The sequence below is a fragment of the Armigeres subalbatus genome, chromosome 2 (assembly GCF_024139115.2).
Source record: "Armigeres subalbatus isolate Guangzhou_Male chromosome 2, GZ_Asu_2, whole genome shotgun sequence".
In the NCBI taxonomy this organism is placed as follows: domain Eukaryota; kingdom Metazoa; phylum Arthropoda; class Insecta; order Diptera; family Culicidae; genus Armigeres; species Armigeres subalbatus.
The window spans coordinates 167,632,916-167,642,587 of NC_085140.1; positions in this window are offsets into that span (position 1 = coordinate 167,632,916).

Sequence of the window (9,672 nt, forward strand, 5' to 3'; positions counted from 1 at the left end):
TTTGGACAATTTTGAGGATTTTCTAAACATTCTTTAGCAAATCCGAGGAGTTTTTTGATTTTTTTCATTTTAATATTTATTTTTTATTATCCCCCCCCCCTTGACTTTTCGGAGTCTAGTAGGACAAAAAGTCAATTAAATATTTGTAACGGCCTAAATGACTAAAAAAAACGCACAATTGTTTGGATCTACTAGTCCAAGTGATTTTATTGAAGATTTTTTAGCACCTAGTCTATTAATAGCACTTAGTCTGAGAAATTAAAATAATTAGTTCAAAGATGAAAAACCTTTCTCAACTTTGCTTTGTGAATGGAGGTGAGGTGATGCCTGTCGCTGACTGTCAGCTATCAGTGTAACTGCGTATGATTTCTTTTACATTAATCTAACTTATTAGCATATTTACTGCTTCTTCAATTCTAACTTTCACTACCACTTGTAAACGGTTCGCTATCACTGCACTGAGAAGACCGTTCAAGACGACTTTAAACAATCGTTTATCGTCGTACCTACGTGGAAAACTTATGTTGCTCTTCAGCAAAATACTGTGGAGAACGCTTGCGATGAGCAAATGATCCCGTTAAAACGCAACATGAAATAAAACTTCAAATTACTCTAGATTTAACTACAAAAGCCAGAAAACTCGGATACTGATACCACGATTGATGAAATCACATGCTTCTTCACATGAATCTAATCTCCTGGGTCAAAGGTATAATCGACTTATTGCACATGTTCATCAATCAATTCATAATGATTTCTCATTCCGATGGGTCTATCGTTTTTCATGATTACTTCATTTGCTGACTATGTTCATTATTAATGCTCATGAAAATAATTATTAATAATGTTCAATTATTTTTTCAAATACTGGAACAGGTTCCTCTAACTGAAGAAAAGACAAGAATTCGTAAACTGGTTTCGAATGGACACCCTACATGGTTTGGGAATAACTGAGGAAATGAGTGGGAGACTCTGCGTTGCAATACTGAAGCTTTTTTCTCGGATGGTCCCTGGAGATGCAACATCTTCGGCGTTAGACATCGGCGAGACATTGAGTATGTAAAAAAAGAGTGAAATAACGTTATTGGTTAAACATGATTTAAAGATAGTCACGACGTGCACAAAAGTACGCACACAGAAACACCACAACCTACATATAATCAGACTAAAAATAATACAAAAATAATAATAATAATACAAAAATAAAATAATCAGACAAATAATACCATATTGATTGTAACATAGCAAAACAACCATTGTCGTGGGACGCTCCAGACTACCACACGCACGTGACACGATCGAAGCCAATCACGCGAGGATACCTTCATGCGTTTTATCACAGACCGCTCACTTGGCAACCGATTAGAGTCGGCTGCGCGGGCAGTGAAACAACGGTTTATTGCAAAGTCAAAACACCTGCCCGGACGACCACTGTTGATGTGTGTCTCGTGACGATGAACACGGGAGATGCTGCCGTCGAAAGTAGCAAAAAATAACCTGATTTTTTATGTAGAATCAACGTAATTTTTTTTATTCAAATGCTTTCGCAAAAAAAAAATCATTAGACTGGCCCAAACAATTACTATGATGAAATTGATTGAACTATTTTTTGATTATTTTTCTTTAACATTCCAAAAATAAATCTTCACAAGCAAAGGAAAAACAACATCTCATCTATAGTTTTCGTTCTTCGTTATTCTTTCGCCACAACCAATACTTTTGGTACAACTTGACTTAACTTCACGCAGAGCTAAACTAGGGTCGCTTTTAACACGGTTTTTCATGCAGATTTTGGAATTTACGTGATTTTCGGGATTTACGCAGTTGTTTTGTGTTCAAAAGCTCGGGAAACTCGAGAAGATTTACAATGTAGTCGTTTTTAAGCAATTATCGATATTTACGCGTTCTTCTACGCGGTACGTATACTGCCCATGATCGCATATTTGTAACCAGTGTTGTAAAATGTCATTTGCAGTTATGAACAAATTTGTCAAATGACATGCAGATGACATTTTACAAACCTGTTTGTAACACTCGCATTTTTGTTCATTTTGTAAAAAAACTGTGAATCGTTCAGAATGCTCAATTTAATGGGTCTAATCCCACAACCGTAAAATAGGATTTACTATCTTGCTTATCTGTGGTAAGCTGGAAATTATTGAGTTTGTGGGGAGGATTGACAAACGATTTACAAAATCAACCAAAATGCATATGTTACAAATATGCGATCATGGGCAGTATATCCCGCATAAAAATCGACTCCAGTGTAATATTTCTTCTTCTTGGCATTCTAACCCCCACTGGGACATTGCCGCCGCGCAGCTTGGTGTTTCCTCAGTACTTCCGCAGTTACTAACTGCGAAACTTCGCAACTGAGTTACCATTTTTGCATTCGGATATCATAAGGATTGATGATACTCAATGTGTCCAGGGAAGTCGAGACAGTTTCTCACCAGAAAACTTCTCAAAATCCGGGAACCGAAAACAGCCACCTTCAGCATGGTCTTGCTTTAAGAAGCAATACAAACATCTTAATAATCAAAGAACACTTTTGAAACTATATGATATATTTCTTCGTTAATTTTTGGGTTACCCTAATTAACGCTATTGTTTGCTTTCTTTTTATTATCAGTGACAATTTCGAATAATAATCCGCTGGCATTGACAGTAGAAAATCTGCTTTTTATATTAGAAACAAAAAATCTCCCTGAATTGCATAATTATGCCGATAATTAAATTCAAAAATTCCGGTTTCAAATTTGCGGAATAGACGCATTAGTTGATGCTAAATACCTACTATGCGTTGATATCACAAGTCTGCGAAACAGCTCTTGCGATTTTGCCACGCATGTTTTACAAGGCTTTACGTAACGGTATTCTCTTCCTCGTGCCATCACGCATCGCTTTAGGGGAAATACTGAACTATGATTATCAGCGGTAGGGGAAATGTGATCAATATAAGTCCCCAAAGCAAATCTTCGAATTTATTGGTGAACAAAAAAGTATTTTCCAAGTATTGGAACATCAGTTATAATATGAACGTTATAATATGGAAAATATTCATAAAAGACAAACATAATTTTAAGAAAACAATGCAATACAAAACTAATGCATTTCCATCTAAAATAAAGGATTCTGACTGATATGTGCCATCCAAAAAGTGATATACAAAATACGGCAAACTATTTCATTAAAACTGTCAAACTTTTCTGAACATGACGAGTGTAAGTTCCATTCTTCACGTTATCTATTTCCCAAATAGATGTTTAAAAGATTATTTTTTTAATTAGAAATTAGGCCGTTACAAATATTTAATTGACTTTTTATCCTACTGGTCTCCGAAAGGCCAAGGGGGGGATAATAAAAAATAAATATTAAAATGAAAAAAATCAAAAAACTCCTCGAATTTGTTAAAAAATGTTTTGGAAATCCTCAAAATTGTCCAAATTTTATTTTGTTGCCCCCTCAAAATATTATTTTTTGGCAAAAAAATCCGAGGGGGAGGGAGACAAAATAGATTTTAAATATTTGTATCGGCCTTATTGAAGAAAATAACGACGAAATTGCATTTTGTTTTTGTTTGATTTTTACTAGATACTAGATGCCCGAGCAGACGTTGTCCTGCATAGCAGGTGAAAATGCGTGAATTGCTCATGCGAAATTTCCATACGAATCTTAATTTTAGTTTTTCACGATTTACTCAACTTTACTCGTGATTTTTGCTTGACCAACATTTCTGCCGAACGAGTAATACAAATCCATCTATCCGGTTTTGAGTTAGCCGGATACGAACACAAACCATTTCATTTTTAACTAAAAAAAAAGAATTGTTCATTAAGTTCTTTTGTGTGGGGCTTACAAATGTTCGCTGGTTTCAGCCGCTTTCGATTTTGCGACAAAAAAAGAAAATGAGGTGTCCAATTTAGTACAAATTCCCCCTATCTGCGAGTGTTAAAGCTGTTTAAACCATGTGTTTAACGCATAGATGTTAATCGAACTGTAGCTAACCACAACAGATTCTCGACACACATTTCCGGTAAGTTTGGTCTGGTCAGATTTTGATAAGTCAATCGTTTTTTTCTGCTATGATTCATTGGTAAAAACGATTTCATCATTACCAGGATAAAAAAAATGCAGTCTTGTACGTAAAATGCAAAACAACATGATTTTTCGCTGATAATTTTTGTACAACGAGGCAACATTTTAATGGCACAAAATCCAAAAATATTCGAAAAGTTCATCTCGTATGTATTCCATACCTCGGTTCCTGCTTTACAGTGAGAATAATTCACAGCGAACAGACGTCTAGCTCGAGCTTCAAAGTTTAAATTACGTATTCGCATATTGCTCTTTGTCGCGATACCGCTGCCAGCGGATTGATATATGGGGAATATATTTATCCATCACACGTAGCATAACGAATTTTAATATAAACTCAAACATACTTTTCAGTGTATTTATGAATGGCTTTTCTAAATAGGATGTCTGTTCCCTGTGATTAAATATAGTTTATCGTGTTGAATAAAAAGCTAAAGTGTTGATATGTCTCATCAAACTGATGCATAAATGGTGTTAGCGTGATACAGCATATACTTATCAAACGTTGATTGCTACTTCCTTCATCCTTGTCGCACTATGTTAAAAGATGTAATTCACTGACGAACATTTTAAATATGTAAGTTGATATCTGGTTCTAAATTCAAAATTTTCTTGCACAAAACGCTGGAAAATACTCAATTGTAATCTTAATTAGCAGTCCATTGGCATACTTGTTATTCGGCTGACGACTGCCCGATGGGCATAGTGTATCCAATGTGTTTGACACTCAAGATACGTATTCATAGAATGTCAGGCATACAAAACCTACTATGGAAATGCTATTTAATTATTTTAATTATTATTTTCTGTTATTACAAGTGAGGGAACTGTTCGGCACTTCATCCCATAGCTTCTATTTCCATCCCATCAAAAACAAAGCAATGAAAAGAAATTCGGTTTGTTTCTTATTTTTGTGATAGTTTTCAGCCGTTAGCACGCGTGTTAGCAAAAAGAAGCGATGAGATTGATGCTGTATTTCTTTATTTTGCGATGAGATGAATATATGTTCAGTGAGATGAAAAACGGAACAGTTCCCCTACTTATTGTGAGTTGGTATCTTAATCATCAATAAATTTGCTACTGAATGATGTATCCTTCGGATGAATTTGTATTTGTTTTCGCTAAAATTTGAAAAATAAAATCAACACTAATTTTTGAACTCATAGCAAGCTGCCAAAAAAGCAGTCCAAATAAATTTAATAACACCAACATTGAGCTCGTACCAAGGCTCGTTCCTATAATTGTGTGATGGGTAATATTATTTTCTTTGTTGATCCATTTTTTTTTGTTTGAAAATTTTGATTTTTATTGTTGGAACCCCAGATAATTCCACTAGATGATTTCACTTACGTAGGAAATACTTACAATACCTAATTTAAAAAATGATCAATGTTTCCCCGGGTTACGGCACTTGCAAGTCTTACACGGTGAACCTAGTCAAAAAATAATTGGCTCGATAAATTAACACGTAGATCAGTGTAAAATTCTCGTAAAAAATTATGTTGAATGTTTTGGCTGTGCATATGCACAGCACATGTTTCGAAATGGACAAATTGATATGAAATTTGCGAAAAAAACCACGGGTCTTTGGGGGGGAGGCCCCCCTGTGTGTATATGCACAACCAAGATATTGAACAAAAAAATGGGTTTCGTACGGCCGAGTTGCCGAATAATATGCAATTAATTGTAATCAAGTGTCGTTATTCCACCGTCATTAGTCGTCTGAGTACACGCGACCGCATGCGTAGAGCAATAGCAATCACACTCATCAAATGCTTTAGCCAAGCAAGCCTTTGGCACAGCAGAGTGTGATTGATTCGCACTCTATACAAATCCTCCCAGCCCGTTGTTGAAGGCATAGAGTGTGATGCTCTCGAATAATAAACAAGGTGCACTCGCTTGACTGTGGATATACAACAATAAAGCACATGTGGAAATTGGACAAATCAAGAATCCGAAAGATATTCAATTTGCAAAAAAGAGAGCTCACTGCGGTAGAGGTTGGTACTCGGATTCTGATGGCTTTTCCGCAAACGTGACCTTTAAGTGGTCTTGTTGTGTAGGGGTTATCACGCCCATCTAGAGAGTAGGAGGTTGAGGGTTCGAGTCCCTCCAAGACACGTGCATTCTTTTTCGCCAATTTCATATCAATTTGTTCATTTCGAAACATGTTCTGTGCATATGTACAGCCAAGATATTTAACAAAATAATTAATCAACTGATTAAATTTCAAGAAGTTTGATCGTCTACCTGCTGGATCGGAAGCGAACACCATCTTTGCAGGGTTGCTGTCCGGCATTCTTGCAACATGCCCTGCCCATCGTACCCTTCCGGCTTTAGCTACCTTCTGGATACTGGGTTCGCCGTAGAGCTGGGCGAGCTCATGGTTCATTCTTCGCCGCCACACACCGTCTTCTTGCACACCGCCAAAGATGGTCCTACCCGTCTCTCAAATACTCCGAGTGCTTGCAAGTCCTCCTCGAACATTGTCCATGTTTCAGAGGACAACCGGTCTTATTAGCGTCTTGTACATGACACATTTGGTGCGGTGGCGAATCTTTTTTGACCGCAGTTCCTTCTGGAGCCCGTAGTAGGTCCGACTTCCATAGATGATGCGCCTTCGTATTTCACGACTAACATTGTTGTCAGCCGTTAGCAAGGATCCGAGGTAGACGAATTCCTCGACCACCTCGAAGGTATCCTTGTCTATCGTCACACTGCTTCCCAGGCGGGCCCTGTCGCACTCGGTTCCGCTCACAAGCATGTACTTTGTCTTTGACGCATTCACCACCAGTACAACTTTTGTTGCTTCACGTTTCAGGAGGGTGTACAGTTTTGCCACCTTGGCAAATGTTCGGCCGACAATGTTCATGTCATACGCGAAACAAATAAATTGACTGGATCTGTTGAAAATCGTACCCCGGCTGTTACACTCGGCTCTCCGCATGACACCTTCTAGCGCAATGTTGAACAACAGGCACGAAAGCCATCACCTTGTCTTAGTCTCCGGCGCGATTCGAACGAACTGGAGTGTTCACCCGAAATTTTCACACAGTTTTGCACACCATCCACCGTTGCTTTGATCAGTCTGGTAAGCTTCCCAGGGAAGCTGTTCTCGTCCATAATTTTCCATAGCTCTACGCGGTCTATACTGTCGTATGCCGCCTTGACATCAACGAACAGATGGTGCGTTGGGACCTGGTATTCACGGCATTTTTGAAGGATTTGCCGTACAGTAAAGATCTGGTCTGTTGTCGAGCGGCCGTCAACGAAGCCGGCTTGATAACTTCCCACGAACTCATTCACTAATGGTGACTGACGACGGAAGATGATCTGGGATATCACTTTGTAGGCGGCATTAAGGATGGTGATCACTCGAAAGTTCTCACACTCCAGCTTGTCACCTTTCTTGTAGATGGGGCATATAACCCCTTCCTTCCACTCCTCCGGTAGCTGTTCGGTTTCCCAGATTCTGACTATCAGTTTGTGCAGGCAAGTGGCTAGCTTTTCCGAGCCCATTTTAATGAACTCAGCTCCGATACCATCCTTACCAGCTGCTTTGTTGGTCTTTAGCTGTTGGATGGCATCTTTAACTTCCCTCAATGTTGGGGGCTGGTTGGCTTCCATCGTCCGCTGAACTGACGTGATCATCTCCTCCGCTGCCTTGACTTTCACTGCCTGTACTCTCAGCGCCATTTAAATGTTCCTCGTAGTGCTGCTTACCTTTCGATCACCACACGTTCGTCCGTCAAGATGCTCCCATCCTTATCCCGGCACATTTCGGCTCGCGGCACGAAGCCTTTGCGGGATGTGTTGAGCTTCTGATAGAACTTGCGTGTTTCTTGAGAACGGCTCAGCTGTTCCATCTCCTCGCACTCCGCTTCTTCCAGGCGGCGTTTCTTCTCCTGAAAAAGGCGGGTCTGCTGCCTCCGCTTCCGTCTATAACGTTCCACGTTCTGCCGGGTACCTTGCTGCAGCGCGACCGCCCGCGCTGCATCCTTCTCCTCCAGAATCTGTCTGCACTCTTCGGCGAACCAATCGTTCCGTCGACTTCCTCCCACATACCCGACGTTGCTCTCCGCTGCGTCGTTAATGGCTGCTTTAACTGTATTGCAGCAGTCCTCAAGAGGGTCCCCATCGAGCTCACCCTCTTCCGGCAACGCTGCCTCGAGATGCTGCGCGTATGCAGTGGCGACATCAGGTTGCTTCAGTCGCTCTAGGTCGTACCGCGGCGGTCGTCGGTACCGAACATTGTTGATGACGGATAGTTTTGGGCGCAGTTTAACCAAAACCAGATAGTTGTCAGAGTCGATGTTAGCGCCACGATATTTCCTGACGTCGATACCCGGGCAGAGGCCATGAACAGAATAACAAAACGTGATATGGACTTGATTGACATAAGAGATAAAAGAACAGGCAACAATATCAAAAATTTACACCAAAATATCATTTAAATATCAAGATATGGATAAGAACAAACTAATGGCACATGATATTGATCACTTATTACAAATAACATAACTCGATCTCCTCACGATATTTTAGGGCAAAATGTTGATATTGTCGTCTGATTTTTTATCTCTTATATCAATCATGTCCATATCTCATTTTGCTATCTTATCAACATTTGATATTATTGAGCTTTTTTGGTTTACTCGGGTAATGTCGGAGAAGTGCCGTCCTTCAATCAGAACATGGTCGATTTGTGATTCTGTCTGCAGTGGTGATCTCCAGGTGTACCGCCGATACGGAAGGCTGTGTTGGAAGTAGGTGCTGCGAATGGCCATATTCTTGGAGGCAGCGAAATCAATTAGTCGTAGGCCGTTTTCGTTCGTCAGCCGGTGAGCGCTGAACTTCCCAATAGTCGGTCTAAACTTCTTCTCTTGGCCAACCTGAGCGTTCAAATCTCCTATGATGATTTTTACGTCGTGGCTTGGGCAGCTGTCGTACTCACGTCCCAGCTGCGCGTAGAATGCGTCCTTATCATCGTCAGTGCTTCTGGAGTGTGGGCTGTGGACGTTGATTATGCTTAAGTTGAAGAACCGACCTTTAATCCTCAACCTGCACAGGAGGGGCCCTCCTTAGCCGTGCGGTAAGACGCGTGGCTACAAAGCAAGACCATGCTGAGGGTGGCTGGGTTCGATTCCCGGTGCCGGCCTAGGCAATTTCCGGATTGGAAATTATCTCGACTTCCCTGGGCATAAAAGTATCATCGTGTTAGCCTCATGATATACGAATGCAAAAATGGTAACCTGGCTTAGAAACCTCGCAGTTAATAACTGTGGAAGTGCTTAATGAACATTAAGCTGCGAGGCGGCTCTGTCCCAGTGTGGGGATGTAATGCCAATAAGAAGAAGAAGAAGAAGAAGCACATTCTCTCGTTAATCGGCCACCACCCGATCACGCGCCTTTGCATATCGTCTATCACTATGAAAGCTGTTCCCAGCTGGTGTGTGTTGCCGCAGCTCTGATAAATGGTATGATTAACTCTAAACGTTCGCACCATTGATCCCTTGCAACAAACCTCCTGCAGCGCTACGATACCGAATCCACGGTCCTTGAGCGCATCGGCGA